General features: G+C 51.1%; 1 protein-coding gene across 8 annotated transcripts in view; it reads right to left on the bottom strand.

Annotated features, from left to right (window-relative positions):
- The window catches only part of RREB1 (ras responsive element binding protein 1), a 163,772-nt gene that overhangs the window by 102,065 nt on the left and 40,554 nt on the right, over nucleotides 1–21,153 (bottom strand). For 3 of the 8 annotated variants that reach the window (XM_031435236.2, XM_031435240.2, XM_064476170.1), the window contains exon 1: nucleotides 20,191–20,468. The exons of 2 other annotated variants lie outside the window; for them this stretch is intronic. The gene's annotated coding sequence lies outside the window, so the exon portion shown is untranslated. 3 more of the 8 variants (XM_064476166.1, XM_031435237.2, XM_064476168.1) reach the window with 2 other exon arrangements.

Raw genomic sequence — 21,153 nt, 5'->3', positions numbered from 1 at the left:
TTCATAGGAATAATGGTGGTTCCACCACACAAGTGTTCAGACAGGCTCCCTTCCAAAGACAAAGCTCTGGGCATCTGGAGTCAGCAAGGTCGCTGACACTGAAGAGAGCCCAGCCCGTAAGACCAAGCCCCCCCCAGCACCCCCTGCCCTGCCCCTGCACCTCCCAGGCCTGACGTTCCTCACCTGTAGGCTCAGGGGGTGTAAGGAGACTCGGGACAGGGGTCCCCCAAGGCCCCTTCCAGTACAACATTCAGGCTGGAAACAGACAGGATGCAAATGCAGCTGAATCAAATCTCGCTAGTCATGACCCCTTGCCCAGGGTAGATTTAAACCAATTTCATCAATTTTATCCCCGCTTGTATCACCTGATATAGGGACGTTACACTAACAGCACTTTTTAGCAGTTTTGGTGCCTAGCACATTTTCAGCCTGGCTAATTGGTATTGCTAAATGGCAACTCTGCCCCAAAGGCAGGCAAACAGACAGGAGGCTTGAAACAACCAACACAACAGAGCTCATCGAACGCAGACACAGTGCCAGACACTGTAAGTATTTATAGTGTTTTATATCACGCCCTACGATCCCATGACATAGATCTGATTACTCCCTAAATTTTACACTGTGGAAAAGATCTGCTTAAAAAAAACAAAAAACAAAAAACAAAAAACCCCCAAGAGATCTGAGTGAGGTGTGATGAGTCTAAGTTGTTTGTGCCTATAGGCAAGTCGCCCGCCCTGTCGGAACGCCTCCACCTATGATGGGGGTAAAACGACCCACCTCATTCATTCAATACTGACTGAGCGCCCAGGCTGTGCCAGGCACTGGGGTAGGTGCCTGGGATCATGAGTGAACAAATAAAAATAGAAAAAGGAGCAAAAAAAGTCCTCATGGAGTTTACACTCTGGTACAAAGAGAACGGATAATAATACCTAAAATGGAGTGGGTGCTTGAGTAATACGCGCTCCCCCACCTCCTTTTAGAAATGGGAAAAGCATCAGAAAACAAACCCACTAGAAGCCGTCAGCTCTAAGTCAGCCCCGAGCCAGAAAGTGCTACCTGATAAACAAATAGAGAAGAGCAAAAATTGAGAGCACTAGTATTGGACCACACCAGCCTGGGCTCAGAGTCACTCAAAGTCGCTGCAGTGGCCTCAGGCAAGTTATTTAACCTCTCTAAGCCTCAGCTTCCCTGTCTGTAAAATGGAGATAACAACGACCTCATAAAGTCGATGTGAAGATTAAATGAGACAAAGTACAAAAACGGGCGGGGGGTGGGAACGGTGCCTCCTGTACAGGAAGGGTACCTGGTATGACTGGGACCATCTCCTACGCCTGCAAAATGTGGACAGTTCCATCAGCTCAGTAGGGTGGTTGTGAGGACCACGGAGGTAACACATTTACAGAACTGCATAAGATGGTACGTGTTTGCTTCTTTAAAATGACCACTGACCAGTGAATGAAGAGGGGGCCAGGATGGCATCCCCAGGCCAGAGCTCGAAAGAGGGAAAGAGCGAGGGAGGCCACACCAGAGGGCTCAGAGCCTCTGAAGAGCACTTTGGTCCTGGCACAGGTGCTGAGTGTGTCCCAGACCTCCTCTTGCCCAAAATTAGGGCAGGTGAGGGCACTTTTTGGGCTGCAGCAGGTGCCACAATGGGAAAGCCAAGGCTCCAGAACTGGATGCGGGGGGGGGAAGCGGCAGCGGCCAGGGTCAGGCCCCACCCACGGCAGCAACACCTGGGACCAGGGCAGGTGCTCACATACATCTCAGGACACACACGTGCCAGGAAAGCCTTTCGGCCCTGGTTTCGGTAAACCACAGTCGTTAACGTATGAATCAATATGCCAACATTATAAACATCACCCAGGATTTCAGTGGACCAGCCTCCAAAAGAGCTAGGCGAGACCACAGGGTCTGAAGCCAGACCTTCTGTGTCGGGGGCCAAACTGGAATCAGGTCTCCTGCTGCCCTGGGCACCCACTCTACCACCTCACCCTCTCAAGATGGCTCCCCGAGAGCTAGTAACTGAGACGTCAAATAGTAAGCCAGAGGATGTGATTCAGCTTCCAAACAAGTCTATGGCTGCAGAGCAAGCCAGACCCCGTTTATCTGCACAGCACTTACTTCGGACAGTTCAGAGATCTGAGCACTGACAGGTTGCCCGGTTCATCCTGCACCAGTGGACGGGGGATGCGCGCTCTGCCCGGAGCCACCAATCAGCAGTGAAGGAGCCCCAGCAGCCTCCTGGGGCCCAGCTGTGGCCACCTCCTCCTTCCGAGGACGTCTCCAAAGCCTCTTCAGGCCACCTGTCCGTTCTCTGCTCAGAACCTCAGGACTCACTCCCACTTACAGAGTAAAAAGCGCCACCCCACCCCAGGGAGACTTCCAAGCCCACTTCCTTCCAGGACATGGTCCTCAATCCCAAATTTACACCCAGAACTCCAGAGCCAGCCTGGCCCCTCCCACTGGGACCACTGCCTTCCCAGGGGTATGTGGCTCTGGGACCACACAGTGCCACATCCTTCCACGATGTAAACTCCCAAAGGCAAGAACCACCGTGCTCCCCCACGCCTGAACCAAGGGTCCTCAACATAGGAGCCGCTCCATGCGGGATGTTTCTGACAAATTTTGAGACTTTCAAATGTGTCATGCTCAATCCAAGTGAACTGTTAATCAAGGCGAATGAATGAAATCAAGGTTCAGAACTGCCAGGCTAGGAGCTCCCCAGGTACCGAGGTGTCATGAGGATCTGTATAACAAGAGACCGTGGGGACGGCCTACGGCTTTCCGGCAGGCTGACACTGGCTGCGCGATCTCAGAAAAAGGTGATTTCTCTAAGCCTCAGTTCCCTGTCTTTAAAAAGATGACACCTGCATCCCATGCACGGAGTAGCACACAGGCTTCCGGCACAAGGCCCTGGCCGTCAGCAGGGTGTCCTTCCCGGAGGAGTCCACCCTGGCTGGTCCCAGGCAAAAGGCATGCCCCATCAGCACTTTGAGACACCTCCCCGCCAACTCCCTGCCTGCGCCCCCACGCCAGGGCCCCATCACAGCTCACCGGGACCCCACCTCCTCCTGCGCGATTCCAGCTCCACTGAGGGAACATGGTAAGAAACAAAACGAATGAGAGAGGCTGCCAACAGTTCATAAAATCGTAACACATAAAAATCAGTTTTAGGTGATGAAATTATTCACTTTAAGGTATGTGTTCCATCCCACCTGCCCAGTCTCCAGGGCCTTCCCACATTTTTCACAACCCTCTCAGCCAGGTCCCTTGGGCCCTGAGTACAGGCTTTGAAATGTATAAAGCCACACACATTAAAAGATGGATCTGTCCTCCCCAGAGGAGAAGGCAGCATGTGTCTGCACAATAATTATAAACCACGATGTCTCTGGGGCCTGCACCTGACTGCCTTCACACCCCACATCCCAGCGGGCATGGTGCGCCTTTCCCCGCTGACCTTCCCTGTGGGGGGAGCTGTGATCCCCACCGAGGGCTGGGAACACGGTGGGCACAGTGCAAATGCTACCCAGGTGAGCAGAGGGCGGGCACCTGCCGGCCCGCTCAAACACAGCCTCGCCTTTGTGAGCAGGTTCTATTTCCACCCCGGAAACCCTCAACCACGGGGCCCTCGAGACTGCAGATCACCTGGTCCCCCACCCCTGCTCCCAGCCCAAATCCACTCCCAGCTGACCAACTGGAGAGCCTAATGAGTAAATGGCCCTCTCTGGCTCCCAGCGCCCACCCTCAGCGTTTTCCAGGGAACAGAAATGAGTCTGTGTGTCTAATTCCACTACCTGAGGAGCTTAAGTACCAGGGATTAAAACACGACTAAGGAAGTTTAAACATTATTGAACTGTATTAATCCTATCTGCTGAAAATAAAGGTCCCACCTTTCAGTGGTCATTTAACACTTCAGAGTCACATGTCCTGGGCTGAAAAACCTCTTGGCGAAAAAAGGGGAAGAAATACTGTGTTCAATGTGGCACCAACTTCCACATTCATTCTGCTGCACGTGTCTCCTCCACTGCCTGAGAGTTTTCTAAGCTGTCAGCAGTGTTCTCTCCGGGACGGTGCAGCTCACCCCACGGCCCTGCATCAGAGCAAGTCCCGGCTCACAATCGCCTTCCCAACCAACCCGTCTATTCTTCCAGAGCCACATCTCAATAACCCTCTTGCCGCAACTCTATCCCCTGGTCTCACCCGGCTTCCTACCCATCCTGTCCTCAGATAAGCTCCATGCTGTCGTCCCCCAGGGCCTGTACTTACTGCTCTCTGCCTAGACGAAGGTCTTCCCTTCCCCACACGGGGCCAGCCCTTCACCCCTGAAGACATAATCCCTTCCCCTCTTCCTGACCGCTTCCCACTTCCAGGTCCTCTGCCTGTCCTCGGGTCTCTGCTGGTCGTAACGCACTGGTCGGGTCTTGGGGCTGGACCACGTTTTATGCATCCTTGCCTCCCTGGAGCCGAGGGCCTGGGGGAGGTGTCACGAAGCGTTCAGATGCAGGAAAGCTGCTGGTGGGATTCCGCCCGTGAGAACCCGAGAGCACCAGATGCTGGTCTCCCAGTCTGGACTTCCTTCGCGACTCTTCTGCTGAAGCTGGCAAACGGCCATGAGCAAGCCAACAGCGGTAACAGTAATAATGATGGCAGTAAGTGGAAGCAGCCCAGTTCCACCTGAGCCGCCAGCATACCAGGCTGAAACTCTCTGCTCGTTACTAATTTCAAAACAACCCTTCATCACTGACCCCCTGGAAGCAGGAAACAGCCCATCAGGTGCTCATCGCAATTCCAGACCTGTGGGTTCCACAACTTGCTCGAGCACCCCCACAAAAAGGCAGGAAGAGTGCACCCTGGACACCCCCATCCCAGATACATCCTGAGGGAGACAGGGCGTCCTCCTGTCACTGTTGTCCAGTGCACGTGGCTCCTACTTCTTAAAAAGCAAAAAAACCCCAAAAAACAAAACAAACCTTCCTAGAGGCCATCGCCCCTGAATACAGACAAATTTAAACATTGGGTTAGCAATTAGATCAATTATTGGGCCTACGTCCCTGGTACCGCAGACCGCTGGGCCTCTTACATCACTGATTCTGACCCCCAAAACCAACTCCGAGGCAAAATCTTGAATTTACATATTAAATAAATTGATAAAAGCCTAGTCTAACATAAAACAAGAAGGGGCCTGTTTTTGAGGCCTTGGCTCTACAGAATAACACTCAACCCATCTGATGCTTACAGAACATCTAGTGTCCAGGCTCTTCAAAAGCGGCCAACATACCATCCTTACTTTGGAAGGGAGCTTGAGCACTTTCAGTGAGGTTACAAGTGGGCGTCCACAAGAAAGATGCTGGGGAACAGGCACGAGCCCCACTGCCCACCACAGAGAGCAGAAGCCCCCAGGTTCGGGTCCACCCTCTTCGTTCCCTGGAATCTCTCATAGGAACTTAGGGGAAATTTAGCCTCCAGCAGGATATTCAGGGCCTCCCCCTACTCTCCACAGTGTCCCCAGGGCCCGAGGTGCTGGGGGGACAGCCACTGTTGGTTTGTCAGCCAACAGCCCCTCTGCAAGTCTCTCACCCCAGGAACACCCATCCCCACTCCTGATCACCCACAGAAGTGATGCTCCAACTCACTTCATCAAATGCCAGACAGAAGGACCTGTTCACCGCTGAGTTTTAATCTGCTATTTCTAGAAGCCAGCAGCCCCATCACACATGTGTTCCTGCCCATCTTTCCCCTTGCCGTGGATTTTGGGGCTCTGCACACAGCAGGTTTTCGGGGGTGTATTTATTTTGTGAGTATCTCACATCACTGTGGGAGGATGAGGAGCCGCAGCCACCAGCACAGGCGCCAGGGTCAGCCTGCACTGCTGGGCTCCTCCTAGCTGGCTGCCTCACTGGGTCTCAGTTTCCCCCTCTGAATAATGGGGATAATCACTGTACCGACATCACAGGTCAAAGAGTTGTGAGGAGGAATGGGATGACCCCTGTCGAGACTCGAGGACAAGGAGATACCAGGCAGGTGCTGAGAATGTTAGAAGGCATCCCTGTGGTGCCCACAACCCTCATGCTGAGGGATCTTCCAGGCGGAAAGCCCAACAGCCATGAGACGGTGAAAAAGTACAATAACTTGAGATTTGCTGACTTATCAGGTTGATGTCATATCTGGATTAAGTCTAGGACGGGCAGAAGAGAAACTGAAAACACGGCATCTGGCTGATGATTTAAAGCAAATACAGGTGGGCTCTGATGAGCGACGCTTGTCACCAAGGGTGGTCTGTACCCCAAGCGCTGGCCGCTGACCTTGTTTAAATGCACTCTCTGGGCAGATGCTTTTATGAGCAACCACATCACAGTGTCCGCTGTCCGAGGCTGGATTGCCGTGTATTCCATTTTCTGTAGATACAGGAGGCAGCACTGAGCACTAGCAACCATCCTCCCAGAGATGAGCGGGCCAAAGGACCCCTCCACTCCCCTCCCCCCCCAGTTTCATTTGCCATAAAGATAACAATGAAATAAAGCTGCCAGCCATTTGGGTCACGTCTCTAAGTGTAGTAATGTGACCATACCACATCCCCTTTTTTCTTGCCCACACCCCAGCACTGTCACAGGTCCACATACCATCCACCCTGCAGGGCACAGCTTCTGAACACACGTGCCATGATCATTTACTGCATCAGCACCAAGAGCTGCTCAAAGAACCAAAAATGACCACGGAAGGGAGGACGGGGGTAACTGTCCTGTTCTCAGCACTTACTGCCTCGACACCACCACCGTGCGTGGCACTCACCCACCCAGAGACGCAGCAGCCGCTTCCCGAGGGAAGAAGTAATCCTGACAGCGTGCCCCCCAAGGCCACATCCTCAGCATGGCCGTGGGCTGACAGTGGACGGACCTGTCACGGACACCCTGAAGCAGCCTCCCATGGCCGGGTCCCACTGGTACCGCTCTGAGCTTCTCTGAAGAAAGCTCACTAAGTTCCCAACACACACATACCCTTACTAACCTGCTTCATGAACCTCCCCAAGAGCCGTCCACGGAACACATTCCACTCTCGTGCGCGTCATCTCTACACAGCGGACGGTCTGACGTCTCCAGAGGGTCACCCGGTAGAAGACGTTACAACATCCCGCTAGGGAACCCCGCCCAAGCCCCTCAGCAACCAACACCAGGGATTAAAGCACACAGTGGTTTAAAGAAAGAAATCACCCGATAGTGCTGGCTGTCACCACGATCTAGCAGTCATGGGTGGATCATCTGAAGAGGAGCTTTACATACACACAGACGTACACCTTTGTCGCCAGAAACTGGCCACCGAACGGACTACCCACACTGATGCCCAATACGCATGACACGGCCGTCTCTAGCAGGCTATTTTTATAACAAACTTACTAGAGCTCCAAACCCGCAGTTCTGCTGAGGTCACAGAGAGATGAGAGACTGAGTTCTGTGCACAGCACCTTACGATTTTTTTTTAAAGAGTTAAGTTTTTAATTTTTTTTTTTTAAACGGAGGTGCTAGGGATTGAACCCAGGACCTCGTGCAGGCTAAGCGGGCACTCTACCACTGAGCTACACCTCCCCCTTCTTCCCCACATGGTACCTTAAGACTTAAATTTTCAAAAAATATGCTTAAACCCAGCTTCTAAAGCTCCCTTCCCAGCATTTCCTGACCAAACTATTTCAGCCAGAAAGAAGCGGGAGGGGGCAAGGTCTCTGCTGAGCATTTTCCCCTTCCTCAGCTCATCTGATCAAACGTCAGGCTGGAATAACGTTCGGGGTCTGTTCTGGTGGGATCTGAGGCTGCGGTGACACGGGGACATCCGTGCTCCTAAGTAAAAGATGGAAAATCGTGTTCTCCCCAAGGGGGGCAGCACTCTCTGGGGACAGATGGTCGGAACTGACGCCACATAAGGGAGAAGCATCTGTGGGGTATGCTGGGGCTCACCTGAAGTTTTGATGAGTCATTTATATGACGTCAGAGAAAAGTGTCACCAGGAGCACTGCTAATGCTCTCTTGGGAGATAGTTTAAGGGGGGCCTCCCAGCCCACACACAAGGGGGCGGCTGTGCAGGGAGCGACGCAGGCCCCCCTCACCCTCCCAGGAAGCAGGAATTCCAGTGCAGGAGGAAGTGACTGGGGGTGGTGCTCCCCTGTTGGACTCTCTGGGGGTCAGATTGCACAAGGCAGCCGGCCTGTGCTCCAGCTCCGAGTTTTTACCAACTCAGCGGAACACACGCCACTTTCTAGCTCGTTCCACAAAGATTTTGTTTGCCTTGAGGGAAAAAAAAAAGTTAATTAATGCAGCAAAAACCCAAGGACTGCCTGCGGGGAGCAAGTCTGCCATCAGCAGAAGTGATCAAATATAGGCTGGACCACCACTCATTGGGGACAAGCCCTGTGGAAGGATGAAATCTCTTCCCTTGGCACCCGCAGGAGACACACAACAAGTTTTGTTTACTGAATGAACCTTGTTTTCACACAGATTACCGGTTAAACGAAATACTGATGTCGTTCTAAGACCGTCAGAGCGTCAGGTGACTACCAAGAAACTAAGAAGTTGGAAAGTCAGGTCATGAGAGGAGTTCTGAACGTCTTAAGCAGACAGCTGGACCAATTTTGAGAGTCCTAACTTGCTTCTTACCCGGAGTCTCTTCCCACTGAGTCCCATGCTCACAGGTCCGAGATAAGGCATCACTAAAACAAACAGAAATTTAAATATGCTCAAGACTTTAGTTGTGTGTCTCATCTGAAAATCCTTCGGAAGCTCAGGCCATCTACAACTTTTCCATGTTCCTCTTGGCCTCAGGAAATCAAAAGGAGGAGGGGAGGGGAGGGGAGGGAAGAAGGGAGCCATTGGTTTGTGGCCAAAGGTAAGCATCTAACTTCCGTTTGTCACTTTCATAGAAGTACTTTTCATGTGTTATCCATGCCAGGTATGTTACATTTTAACCAATGAAAACAGTACAAGTAGAGAAAATGCTGATAAAATTCAAAATCATATAAATATAACTCTCTAAAGGGGAGGGAGCGTACCTTGTTCATAAACCTGGCTTTATCCTGCAATCCGATCTCAGAGAAAGGCACCACTAACCATGGGATACAGAAGCCAGAGACCTTGCCCATCCTCCTCCCCCATCCCCCACCCAGCCTCAAGTCATTCCTCCGCTGCCATCTCTACCAAACCCACCTGGGCTCCCCATCTCTCCTCCTGCCCACTCCAAGCCACCATTAGTTTTCAAAGTTTTGAAAAATCAACCTTTCTCACCCATCTTTCAAACAGAAGGCAAAATATTGCTTCCTTCTAGTCTCTTCTCCACTCTGGGCAGGAGTAATCTTTAAAAATGCAAATTTCATCATGCTGGTCCTTGGCCTAACACCCTGTCAGGCTTCCCAGAGTTCTTAAGGAAAAACTCCAAATACCTTCTAGGGACAAGCAGCAGCTCTAGCCCCACCCACCTCGCCAGGTCACCCTTGCCTGTGTCTTTTGTTCCTCTTGGCACTTCTCTCCAACCTCAGGGCCTCAGTACCAGCTGTCTGCTCTCCAACCCTCTCCTCCTCTTCACTGTGTGTTAGCTCAGGGGCCAGGAGGGTGGGATGCTTTCCTGGGCCTGCCTCCCAGCATCCCTGCCCTGCCCCCACACCGCATGTCCTGGGCTCTTATCGTATGCTGAGCACCGAGCACAGATGGAAACGTGGTCCAGTTCTCTTTCTACATCTCTGAAGCTAGCCACTGTCTCTCCTTCTCATACTAGTACCCTTGAGGCTTATCACAGCCATTGCAGAAATTCACATTTATTAAATAAATAAAAATTCATAAATAAGGATCTGAAAATGGTTAAACAAAACAAAACACTAGGAGGTTTGCTCAAACTTGGGGGTGCAAAAAAAATAAATACCTGTTTTCCAAAAGGAGACTGACCCCAACTTGATACACTATTTTAGGAAAAAGGAGTTGTAAAGCTTTACTAAGCTCTTAAACAACAAATGGCTTTCGGACGGAAACATTTTCATGATTTAGATACAAATCTCATTTAGAGACATGCAAGTTAAGCTTCCTTTAAATTATACTTGGTTTACATTTTTAAGTAGAACAGTTTGATCCAGCATAGGTTTAACTAACCAAGTCATGAAAACCTGTTTGAGATATCACTAACCAATTTTATATAATTATCCCTCAAACCAATTAAAAACCCTAAAGTAGAAGAGAAAATGGCTCTTTAAAAAATTTGCTTTTCACACCAGTGAGGAAAACCTACAAGCCTCCTCAGGAAGAAGACGAAGCTGGAATGTTGTATCTGAATGTATCTGCCAGATCTGAGCCTGAACTCCAGTTACCAGGTAAGCACACTAAGGAACACTGCAAAGTAGCAGTGATGCACTTTTAATCAACTGGGACTTTATCTTGTATAAAAGATGCCAAGACTTTCCAATTTAAAAAGAAAATTTTTTTTTGTCTTTTTTGGGGGGGGGGGGTAATTAGGTTTATTTATTTATTTATTATTATTTTTTGATGGAGGTACTGGGGATTGAACCCAGGACCTCATGCATGCTAGGCACGCACTCTACCACTGAGCTATACCTGCCCCCCAAGAATAAAAAAATTCTTTTAATAAAAAAAAAAAGTTTGGAGGGGAAGTTATTTATTTATTTATTTTTAGTGGAGATACTGAGGATTGAACCCAGGACCTCGTGCATGCTAAGCACACGCTCTACCACTTGGGATATACCCTTCCCAAATTTTTAATTCCTTATTCAAAAAGGAAACCCATTTTCACAGCTACAAATGTAAAAGGTACAACAGATTTATTAGCAAAATGCCTCTCTCTCACCCCACCTTTATGGGAGCTCCCCTATTTCTAAAGACATATGCACCTCTTTTAAAAGAAAGTTAGGAAAGGATTTTGAGATGATTTTGTGTATTCAGGATGGGCTTTTATTTTTTTTTAACAATAAAGTCTCAGCATAAAGGAACTTCCCCCATAATAGTGAAAATGATCCTTTCTGTAAAGATGATCTATAATCCACTTCTATCACGTACCTTCGCAGAGCGCGTGCACGAACACAAATAAAGCAAGGTCTACACCCTGTTGGTTTCTGGTCTGGCATTTTGTTTTAAATTCAAGGAGTAACGGAAAAAAAGAAAGTCAAATTATACACAGACCAACACTCCTATTAACTCATACCACTAATGAAACAAAAATCTAACTAAGCAGAGAAAATGGGCCCACACACTGGAGCTCTGAAATGATTCTGGTCTTTGATCTGCGTGCCCATCTCTCCTATTTAATATAAACTTCAAACCAAGAGCCATGAAAAGTGGTTATAATTAGTAAGGGCCCTGGTGTGACAGCTTTTAGTGCAGTCAGGCATTAACAAAGTTTTTTTGTTTTTCTCTTTAATTTCGAGTAAATTAAGCTGAGCAAACTTTTATTCTAAAATTTCTGTAATTCCAAATGCTTTCCCACCAGTGTGCACTTAGCACCAAATTTCTGCAGGATGGGCCTGCTGAAAAATGTTAGTTTACTTGTTTCCTTCTCTTAATTTGTACTGATATTTAGGGCTTAGCTTCCAAATTATATGTGCTCGTTTCCAAAAATAACCTGCTCCTCTTCAGAAACTCTGGGGGTTTTGTATTTGAAAATGGATCCAACAGTAATTATCAAATAAGCAAGAACTATACCATCCTTGAGCTCGGGACAGAAGATGGAAAAATATGAGCTGAAGTCACTGCCTATTCTCCAGGTGGCGAAAATATGCCAACAGGTAAATTACAGTAGACTGACCAGCCAGATGGGACCAGAGTTATTCCGGATGGAGGACTGAATTCTCCCTGCAAGAGGTGGTATTTGAGGCAGGCCCTGAGAGAGGCGTTAAGAAACGTTGTTTGCAAGGAGAAGGGGATGTGGACAAAACAAGAGTGAATGTGTCACGGAAAAGCAGAAGCAGGAAGAGCTGAAACTAGAAAGGCAGCCTGGGAGCTGCCGATGAAGGTCCTCGTGTGCCAAGTCGAGGAGTTTGGATTTCCTCCTGCAGACAACTGGGAGCCAAGAGATGTTTTTCAGCAGGCAAACCCCACATGCAGCTACAGTGTTGGAGCCGAGCGGGGCACACACTGGACTAGGGAGACGATGGTGGCAGGAAATTAACTTCGGAGGCGTTTGTGACATGATGGAGGCCTTAGGTCAGGACAGAGGGGCAGATGACACGAGTGCCAGTCTGGACAGGCGTTTCGGGAGGGTCTGGTGTCTACACGTGGCGGCTGAGAGAGACTGGAGTCAGGGACCGGCCTGGAAGGCTGGGCGGATGGTGAGTTTCAGTTCACCTTCGAGAAGTAGGGAGAGGCTTTTATCCCTACAAGTTCCCTCCAAGGTACCTGCAGGTGATTCCCAGCTTGGGGACAGCTGTAAATGGAGACAGGGAGCAGGGAGTGGCCGCTATATAGGTGAGAGGAGAAGGCGGCAAAGCGCCCAAACCACGGCTCCTAGAACCAGGCACCGGATAGCAGCATCGGCACAGAGGGACATGAACGGGACAATGACAGTCTGCCCGCGGGTGGGGATGGCAAGGACACCACCTGCAAGTGTTGCACTTTTCTCCTGGGTAAGCGGGAGCCCACACCATTCTGGGGGTTAACTGTCACTCCCCACCACAGGCAGCCCTGCCTCTTCTGGAATTCATCCCCTCTCTTCCTGCCTCCTCCTGGCTCCAGGGCTGTGTCCTCACTCCAGCCTGTGAGGAGGGGGGTGGGGTGGACCAGGACAAGGGTCAGGCGAGTGGCACCTGTGGCTGAAAGGTGGCTCCTGTCACTCACTATCCTAGCCATTTCTGGTCTGAGGAAATTCACTTTAATGTTTGCATACCACATTTTTTTCCTTTAAGTCAACCACCTTTCTGTGTATTTGAAGAACAGTTGTCCCCAAACCACCACTGTCTCTCCCCTCCCCCCTCCACCCCTCCCCATCCCTTCCAGCTAAGGCAGCAGCCTGCCAGCCACGGGTTCCAGAGGAGATGTACAGACACACAGACAGAAGACCCGGCTCCCAAACACTGCCCTATAAAAAGGGTGCAGAGTTACGAAAGGATTTTGCAAAAACCAGAGAAGATATAATAAGAGAGACTACGAGGACAGGACATGAACTCTCAAGCGAGTAGGGGCGAGTTTAAACACCGAAAAAAAAGAAAAATAGTGGGGGCGGGGGTGGGGTGGGTGGGAAATAATCCACATAACGTAAAACACGAGGGACAACCAGCAGATGACAGCACTAGAGCCAGTTTCCTGAAGAAGTGACTCCGAAACTCTGAGCCACCTACCAGAGCAGCTTCCCAGCGCCAGTGAATCTGGTTTGGTTTAGAAGCAGATGAGTTCTGGAAATTGAATTGACTGTGGGGGTTTTAAAAGCTATGCAATGCCGCTTAAGGCCTTCCCCAACCCCCAGTGTTCAGCGACACCTTGAACTTGCCAACCGCGGCACCTTACAGGCGTGTGAGAAAGACTGACCTGCTCCATGGAGTTCCAGATTTCCACATATCACGCGTGTGATATGGTGGGAGCGCGGCTGCCTGCCCGTGACACAGGCCATGACGCCTGTACCTTTAAAGCAGGCTTTCTCCACCTCCACCTACTGACATTTTGGGCTGGATAACCCTTTGTGGTGGGGCCTTCCGCTGCACTGCGGGATGAGCAGCATCGGCCTTGGCAACTACCCACCAAAGGCCAGGACCGCCCCTCCCCCGAGCGGGGCCATCCAAAGTGTCTTCAGACATTGCCAAAAGCCCCCTGGGGCAGAAACCCGCCAAGCTGAGAACCACTGCTTTAAAGGGGGTGCCCAAAGCTTACCACCTGCCTTTCTCGTAAAATCCATCCCTGAGTGAGCTTCATTAAGAATAACTCGCTAGTCTGTTTTCTCTTGGCACTCGAAGCAAACATAAGCTCTGTCTAAGTACTGGAGTTGGGCACAAGTCTGGAAAGGAAATCCAGAGTGGATACCCACAACGCTTCCTGAGCTCCAAATATACCACTTTCTTCCATATATAGATTGTGACTTTCTGGAACATTTATTTTACCCTTACAATAATCCCATGAGGTAGAAAACTTATTGGGGGAAAAAAAATGTGTGTAATCATGTTCATCAAGAGACACACGGCCAAAGGCTAAAAAGTTGCTTTTTTAATTGCCTTACATCTTCAAATTCAACCACAGAATTATTGTGAAAGGCTCTAGTCTCATTTAAAAAAAACATGCACACATCGATAAACAGGCCCTGTAAATTTAATGCTCAGTCTTCTGAAGCCAAGCACTGACTTTAAGAAGCAGGTGCTGTTCGGAGTTAGGCTGGGGTTGGGAGTTCTGGGTCCCAGGTTTGATTTATTACCAGCTACCGGGTAGGAGTTGGCACAGCTGGAAAATGGGTTAATATATCCACCTACCCCTCACTGTGTTGCTCTGAGGGTAAAATTCAAATCTCTGTTCAGGTCTTCACAAAAGCAGGGTGAAGTTAACTTTGTCCAGACTACGCCCTAATGAAAATGAAATTTTACAAGTAATGAAACCACTACAAGCCTCCAACATTCTTATTAACAACCTTACCCCCCAAGTCTCTGAAAAGCGGGGAGAAAGAGATGGGATACCAGGCTGGCCAGGGGAAAAACAAATAGAGCCATTTCAAAGCTTTATCTGATTACCCCCACTGAGACTTTTCCTCTGCGTCTGGCCGGCTGACAAAGACTCGTGGGGCTTTTGACTGGGCCCTCTCCACCCTGTCAGGACCACCCGCCCTGGCGGGGTCTGAAAGGCCTCAGGTGAATCCCTCAAGAGCAGCCAGTACCCAGTCTGGGGACTTTACAGAGGCTTTCAAATTCTATTAGCACTGCTTGCTTGAATCACACTGAACAAACAGTCTCCACCCTCTCCCACTTCTTTTGTCTAAAGCACCTATTCACAGGCAGCCACCTTTACTGATGGGCAGACTGGCTCACCTGTACCCGAAGTACCATCAGAAACAAGATGCACCAGTAGCTGGAAGGAACAGCTCCCTGCGCCCTCCTCCCTGGCCTCCCTCCCTCCCTCCACCCCACCCCACCCTGCCTCCACCAACCAGACGCCAGCTACACTCGCTTGGCTCCTGTTCACACCAACAGTGAACACCCAGGGAAGGTGACATAGAAACAGAGACCAGCACGGTGGATGACACTGTCCCACAGGGCAGCTAACCGAAAAGGAAAAAGTCCATCACCCTCAGGCCCCATCTTCCTCATTCTGCACTTCAGTCACCATGAAAACACAGCAGATGGTTTTCCTCTCTGTATTCTGCCTTCCATGGGAGTGGGGGAAATTAAAAATAAGTGATGCATTTCAGAAAGCACATCCTATGCCTCCCTCTGGGTTTCATATGGTGCACCTTTTACCTCTGATTTATGGGGAGACCCCCCAGGGTGTGGAAATCAGTCTGACCCCTGCTTTTTGAAGACAGCCATGGCTATTTCTACTCAAAAACCACTTTCTGAGTCTAAAAAGAGAAAGAAAACTCATTTACCCTGCCTTCCTCCCCCTCAAAAGAACCCACCTAATTTCCTATTTGGATAAAAAATACCACCCAATTTTACCCGTTCAGTTAGAAGATGTAGAAGTAACCTCGAAGCGGGGAAATTTTTGAGTTGCAGTGGGCTTGCTTTTCAACCAAGAGATAGATGATGGTTACCAACCAGGACTTCAGTTAGATTGCAACCCTTTTATCTCATTGAAAAACTGCAAGATTCTTGAAGTGTTGTTTTTGAACACTTGGTTCCAAAGATACTCTATACCTCATGTAATTATTTTTCTAAGGGTATTAAGAACGGGGATGAAATAAACTGAGATGGGGAGGTGAGTGAAAAGGAGGAGCCCTATCAAAACCTAATCTAATCTCAGGAAAGGGGTCAGAAGACTATTGTCCTGTTATCAGGGGAGACTGTATTGCATACTTTCTACTGATAATATACTGTACTTCTATCTTTTGAATGCAAACCTGTTTAATAAAGAGCAAAATAAGACATTACTTTATGAATTATGCAGGTTTTCCAAAATAAACTAAGCAATCTGTTATTCATAAATGAAATAAGATGATGTTACCCGCACATTTCTTAGGGCATGGAGGATTTAACCTGAACACACAGGGAACAGACAAGAAGTCCGCCCAGACAGGCTGCCATCTGACACCAGAGTTGGTCAGAGAGCATGAACTTCAATTAAAAGACACTTACAGTGGGGGGAGGGTATAGCTCAATGGTAGGGTGCGTGCCTAGCATGCACAAGGTCCAGGGTTCAAACCCCAGTATCACCATTTAAAATAAATAAACAAATAAACAAACAAACAAATCTGATTACCTCCCCCCCAACAACAACAAAAAGCCACTTACTTACAAAAGAAAGATCATTTAAATGAGATAACAAAAACAAAACAAACTTAACATCCTTCTTTCCTAGGTCAGAAGACATGGAGAATTCAGAAATTGATTAAATCTACTTAAATAATGTAAAACAGGGGAGAACTCCTTTTCAAAAATGCTTTGGTTAATTTTAGCATCCTTCTGTTTAGCTGCTTAGCAACCCTTATCCTATGACCTTTTAAGCACCACCTACTTTTCAGAAGGATAATGAATAGAAACATCAAAAGGATGCACTTCTGACTAGTACTAGTAAGCGCGTTGAACCAATTTTTGCAGGAGTTAAATTTACATTAATTATGCCATACAAAACCCTAAAAGGGTAGAATTTTTTCTCAACTTCATTAGCCGGGAAATTTCCTTTGCTGAAGGTAAGTAATAAATAATGTTAGCAACTGAGCCTAAGACAGACACCAAAAATTTCCAAGCAGATCTTAGGAAGTGGACCAGCACAGCAGTTCAAAACTGAGGAGTGAAAAATGGAAGCCTCATAATAGCAACTACCTAGGGCCAGGCACAGAGCAGGTAACCAACAACTGTGGATGGGATACAGACTAACTTGGTAGGTTGATGTTCCTCCTTCAGTATTCTGTACCTGTGCTGGATGCAAAGGAGCCCTCAGGGGGCTGTCTGAAGACACCTGAAATAGAAGACCCTTCAATCAAAAGGTCACTTGTGCGATGATGTAAACAGTGAGGCATGGATGCACCACCTGCGGCAGCTGAGTCAGACAGACCCATCTTCGCCATCACATAACAAATGCTTGTCTGATCTAAGGGCTGAAGCTCTGAATTTCTGATGAGAAATAAACTAGTATCTAGGAAAACCCAGACAAGAGGCCATACAAGAGTAAATGTCAGCAACATTTCTTAAGAACATCACATCACCAGCCAATCCTCTTTAAAAACAAAACATCCTAAAATGCAACCCGTGTTAACAGTATTTTTAAGAATGATAGAACAATGTAAGTTCATTAACCACCTAAAATGGAGCACAAGATAAACACATAACTAAATCAAAGGGCTCTCCCTTTCTTTTGTTAAAAGGGGGGGGGGTGGGAAGGAAGGTGTTTTTTCACACTTTTAAAACTTGATAAAAGCCATTCAAATGTTTAATTCATCAGTGTAACCAAAGCTCAAAACACATCAAAGCAGGATCCATCAGCGGGTACCCAGAAGCTCCCTCCAAAGGGCAAAGGTAAAAGAAAAAAGAAAAAAAAAACACTAAAATCAGTGGCTCACCTTTGCATAAATTAGAATAATTTCGAACTCACTCCTTCAAAAGTTCTGTGTGACTCTTGAAGGAAGCAAAGAACTAAATGTTTAAAAAAAGAAAGAGGAAAGAAAAAAGAAGTTTCAGCCAGGACTTCAGCCTCTAACTCAAGACTTCCGGGTTACATATGTCTTAGAACCATACCTGCCTCCTCGAAAAGCACCAGACCTAGAGGATGCTTTTAAGGGCCATGAGGAGAAAGGAAAAAAAAAAGAAAAAGAAGAGAAGAGAAGCCAAAAAGCAAAACAAAAACCATTATTTTCTTTGCAGTTCCCTTTTCTCCACGTTCTACACCAATTAAATTTGTCAGAATACACTTGCACGCATGCACACACCACTGCATATCTGAAAGAAAAAGATCTCAAAAATACACAATGCACATTAACAACTCAGCCCTTGCAGAAATCATCTCGTCTCCTCTTCAAGACAGAAATACCTCGCTATTTCCAGCATCCCTATCCACAGGCAAACTTTATTTCCACTGGCTTTTAAATCTAAACTCTAAAACGAGTATGAGGGGGAATTTTTCTGCTGATGAAAACCCTGGAACAGGTTTCTCAGCATACCCCAAAGTTAATTTTTTAATCACCCTTCTCTCTCTCTCCACCACCACCTTCTCTCCCCAAAAAGAAGCAGCAAAAACTCCAAAGTGCCCCGAAAGTGTGCTGCTGCTGGCTCTGAAGCCGTGTAGAATTTCGTAATGGAATGTGAACTGCTCGTCCGGATCTGGGCTCACGTTCTATCTTCTAACCAGTAAGGAGCGAGGGAGGGCAAATCTGCTGAGCAAGGAGAAATACTTTCCTCCTCTTTTATAACCCATCACGGATGCACCGCGGACGCTGGACGCGAGCTGCACGCGGCGCCTGTCAACCAGCCCGCCCGCCGGCCGGTCCCCGCGCCCCTAGGTCCTCGGGGCCCGCCGCCCCCTCCTCTGCCGGCCCCTCAGCCCGCCCCGCACGAAAAGTGGGCTCCCAGGGAGAAGTGGGCTCGGCCGCCGCGTCCCGCACTCACGCGCCTCCCGGGCCCCTCGAGCGGCGGGGAGCGGGTCCCCCCATCCTCGACGCGACCCCTCGGCCCGGTCCAGAAAACACGCCGCTTCCAGGGAGGGGGGCCGGCGACGGGAAGGACCTCCCTTGCTCCTTAGCAACCATTAAGGTCGCAGTTTCCTAAGAGACCGCGAGCGGGGAGGGGGCGCGGGGGGCCGGGCCGCGGCGCGGGGGGGGGGGGGGCGCACTGAGTCCTCAGCCCCTCGACGCCGGCCCTCCCCCCACCCCGCCCTTGCTCGGCGCTGCGGGCCGGGATGGGAGGAGGCAGGGAAGCCCCACAACTAGCGAAAAATTGGTCCAGCGGGCGGCGGACAAAAGTTTCCGAGCGCGCTCCACAGCTGGGCGGCGAAGCGGGCTCCGGCGGCCGGCCCCGCCTCGGATGCTCCCGGCCTCCTTCCTGTGCTCGTGACGGCGCCGAGCGCCGAGGTTCTCCCCCCCCACCCCCCCGCGATGCAGGCTCCGCTCCACACCGATGGCTCCCACGAAAACACGTACACACCGCCAACGGAAGGGCAGGGGAACAATACGCGCGGACACAGCCCCCGCCCCGGCCCCTCTCGCCCGGTCACCCGCGGGCGGTGGTCGGCGTGACCACCAGCCACGAGCTGGGAACGGCAAGGGCGAAGGGCTGCCCGCGGCCCCCTCCCGGCCGGCGCCGTCCGCCGGGGAGGATCAAAGTCCGCAGAGCAGGGCGCGGCGGATGCTCCCACCGCGCGGCCCCAGCGAGCACCCCCAAGCCAGCACCCCAGGCGGGCACCCCGAGCCGGCACCCCCGGATACCTTACGGTAGCGGGCGGGCGCCGTCATCTCCGCGCTCCTCGGCCCGAGAGGGACTCGAAAGTATGTAGGAGAAAAGTTTCCCCTCCCACATGGGGGGGAGGATGTCGGGGGAGAGAGGGCGGAAGATGGAGAGCAGCGCTGGGAAGATGTTTCTGGCCGGCGGTGCGCGCACCATCCGAGTCCCGGTGGTGCTGGTTAAAAATAAATTCCGCGGCGGGCGCGGCGGCGCGGGTCGGGCCGGATTCCTGCGCTCGGACGGCTAATATGGATGCGCATCAGGTCCTGGCGGTGGGGCGCTGCAGCGGCCGCGGCGGCTCGCGCTGGGAGCTGGTTGGCAGAGCCGGCAGCTCGGGAAGGGGAAAAGGAGCGGAGGAAGGGGAGGAGGAGGAGGAGGAGGGGGAGGAGGAGGAGGAGCGGCCCGGCGCGCAGCCGGAGGGGAGAGGGCTGCCCAGCTCATCCCGGGCCGGCCCCACCGCCCCGAGCGCACGTAGCGCGGCGTGGGGCGCTCGGGTCCTCGACTCCGGGAAACGCTGAGTTTAAAAAGTACAACGCGCTCTGCAGACTTCACCCTCCCCATCCCCAAAAGTTCTTTAAAAGGTCGCTCCCGCTCAGCCCGACATCTCGCTGCCACCCAAGGACAGCGAGCCGGAACCCCGGGCGCGTACTTACAGCCCGGCAGGGCGCTTGGCTCCCAGGCATGATGCAGTGGGGACCGGTGGGCTTCGGGGAGAGAACGAGGAGAGATGCAAACTTGTTCCGGAAAAGGAATCAAAATGGCGTTTCTGGATGTGCAAAGTTCATCAACTCCGCAGTCACTTCCCCTCCTCCTCTTCTCCCACAGGGAGGGAGGTGGGCGAGGAGCTGGCGACCCCAGCGCCCCAGCCGTCGTCCCGGCCCCCGCCTCGGCCCCCCGCCCCGCTTCCTCGCCCGCACGCTCGGAGACTCGCTCTCCCCCTCTCACCCTGATAAGTAGACACATCACGTGTTGCTCCTGCGAGTCTCCTGGGGACGTGTTACTGAGCGGCGGCGGCGGCGGCGGCGCTTGGGCTGGGGGGTGGAGGGGACCGCGGTACCCGCCGGTCCCCACTGCAGCCCCCGCCCCGATTTTAGCGGGGTGACCGCAGTTTTCCATCCTGGGATGGATGGAGGCGCAGTCCCCCACCCCACCCCCACTGCAGCCTCAGGTTTGCCCCACGCCCTCCGCAGGCGCCCCGGGCCAGGGGAGGGCCGGGCCGCCCCAGGGGAAGGGTCTCGGCGGCGGCAGCTGAGCGCGATCCCGACCAGCCCACCGATCGCCGGCTGGCCACCCTCTTGGACCACCGCGCCCCCTCCCCTCCAGCCCCTCACTACTGGTGACTCCCCGCCTCCGGCTTTCCATCACTTCACTCCGTGGTTTGTTTCACTATTTTAACGGAGGAGGGGGAGAGGGAGCGATGCCCTGGAGGCGCGAGAGGGGCGCCTCGGAGCCCGGGAGGGGGTGCCGTGGTGGTGGTGGTGGGGGTCCCTGGCGCGGAACCGCCCCCCTTGGTCTCGGAGGCAGATGGGAGGGTGAACCCCACCCGCGCGGTTCCCTTTCCACGCGGTCCTCGCTCCGCATCCAGGTGGGACGAGTAGATGATGGGGCAGGAGATT

Source organism: Camelus dromedarius, chromosome 19 (assembly GCF_036321535.1).
Source record: "Camelus dromedarius isolate mCamDro1 chromosome 19, mCamDro1.pat, whole genome shotgun sequence".
NCBI classification, from domain to species: domain Eukaryota; kingdom Metazoa; phylum Chordata; class Mammalia; order Artiodactyla; family Camelidae; genus Camelus; species Camelus dromedarius.
This window is presented reverse-complemented; position numbering and strand designations above follow the sequence as displayed.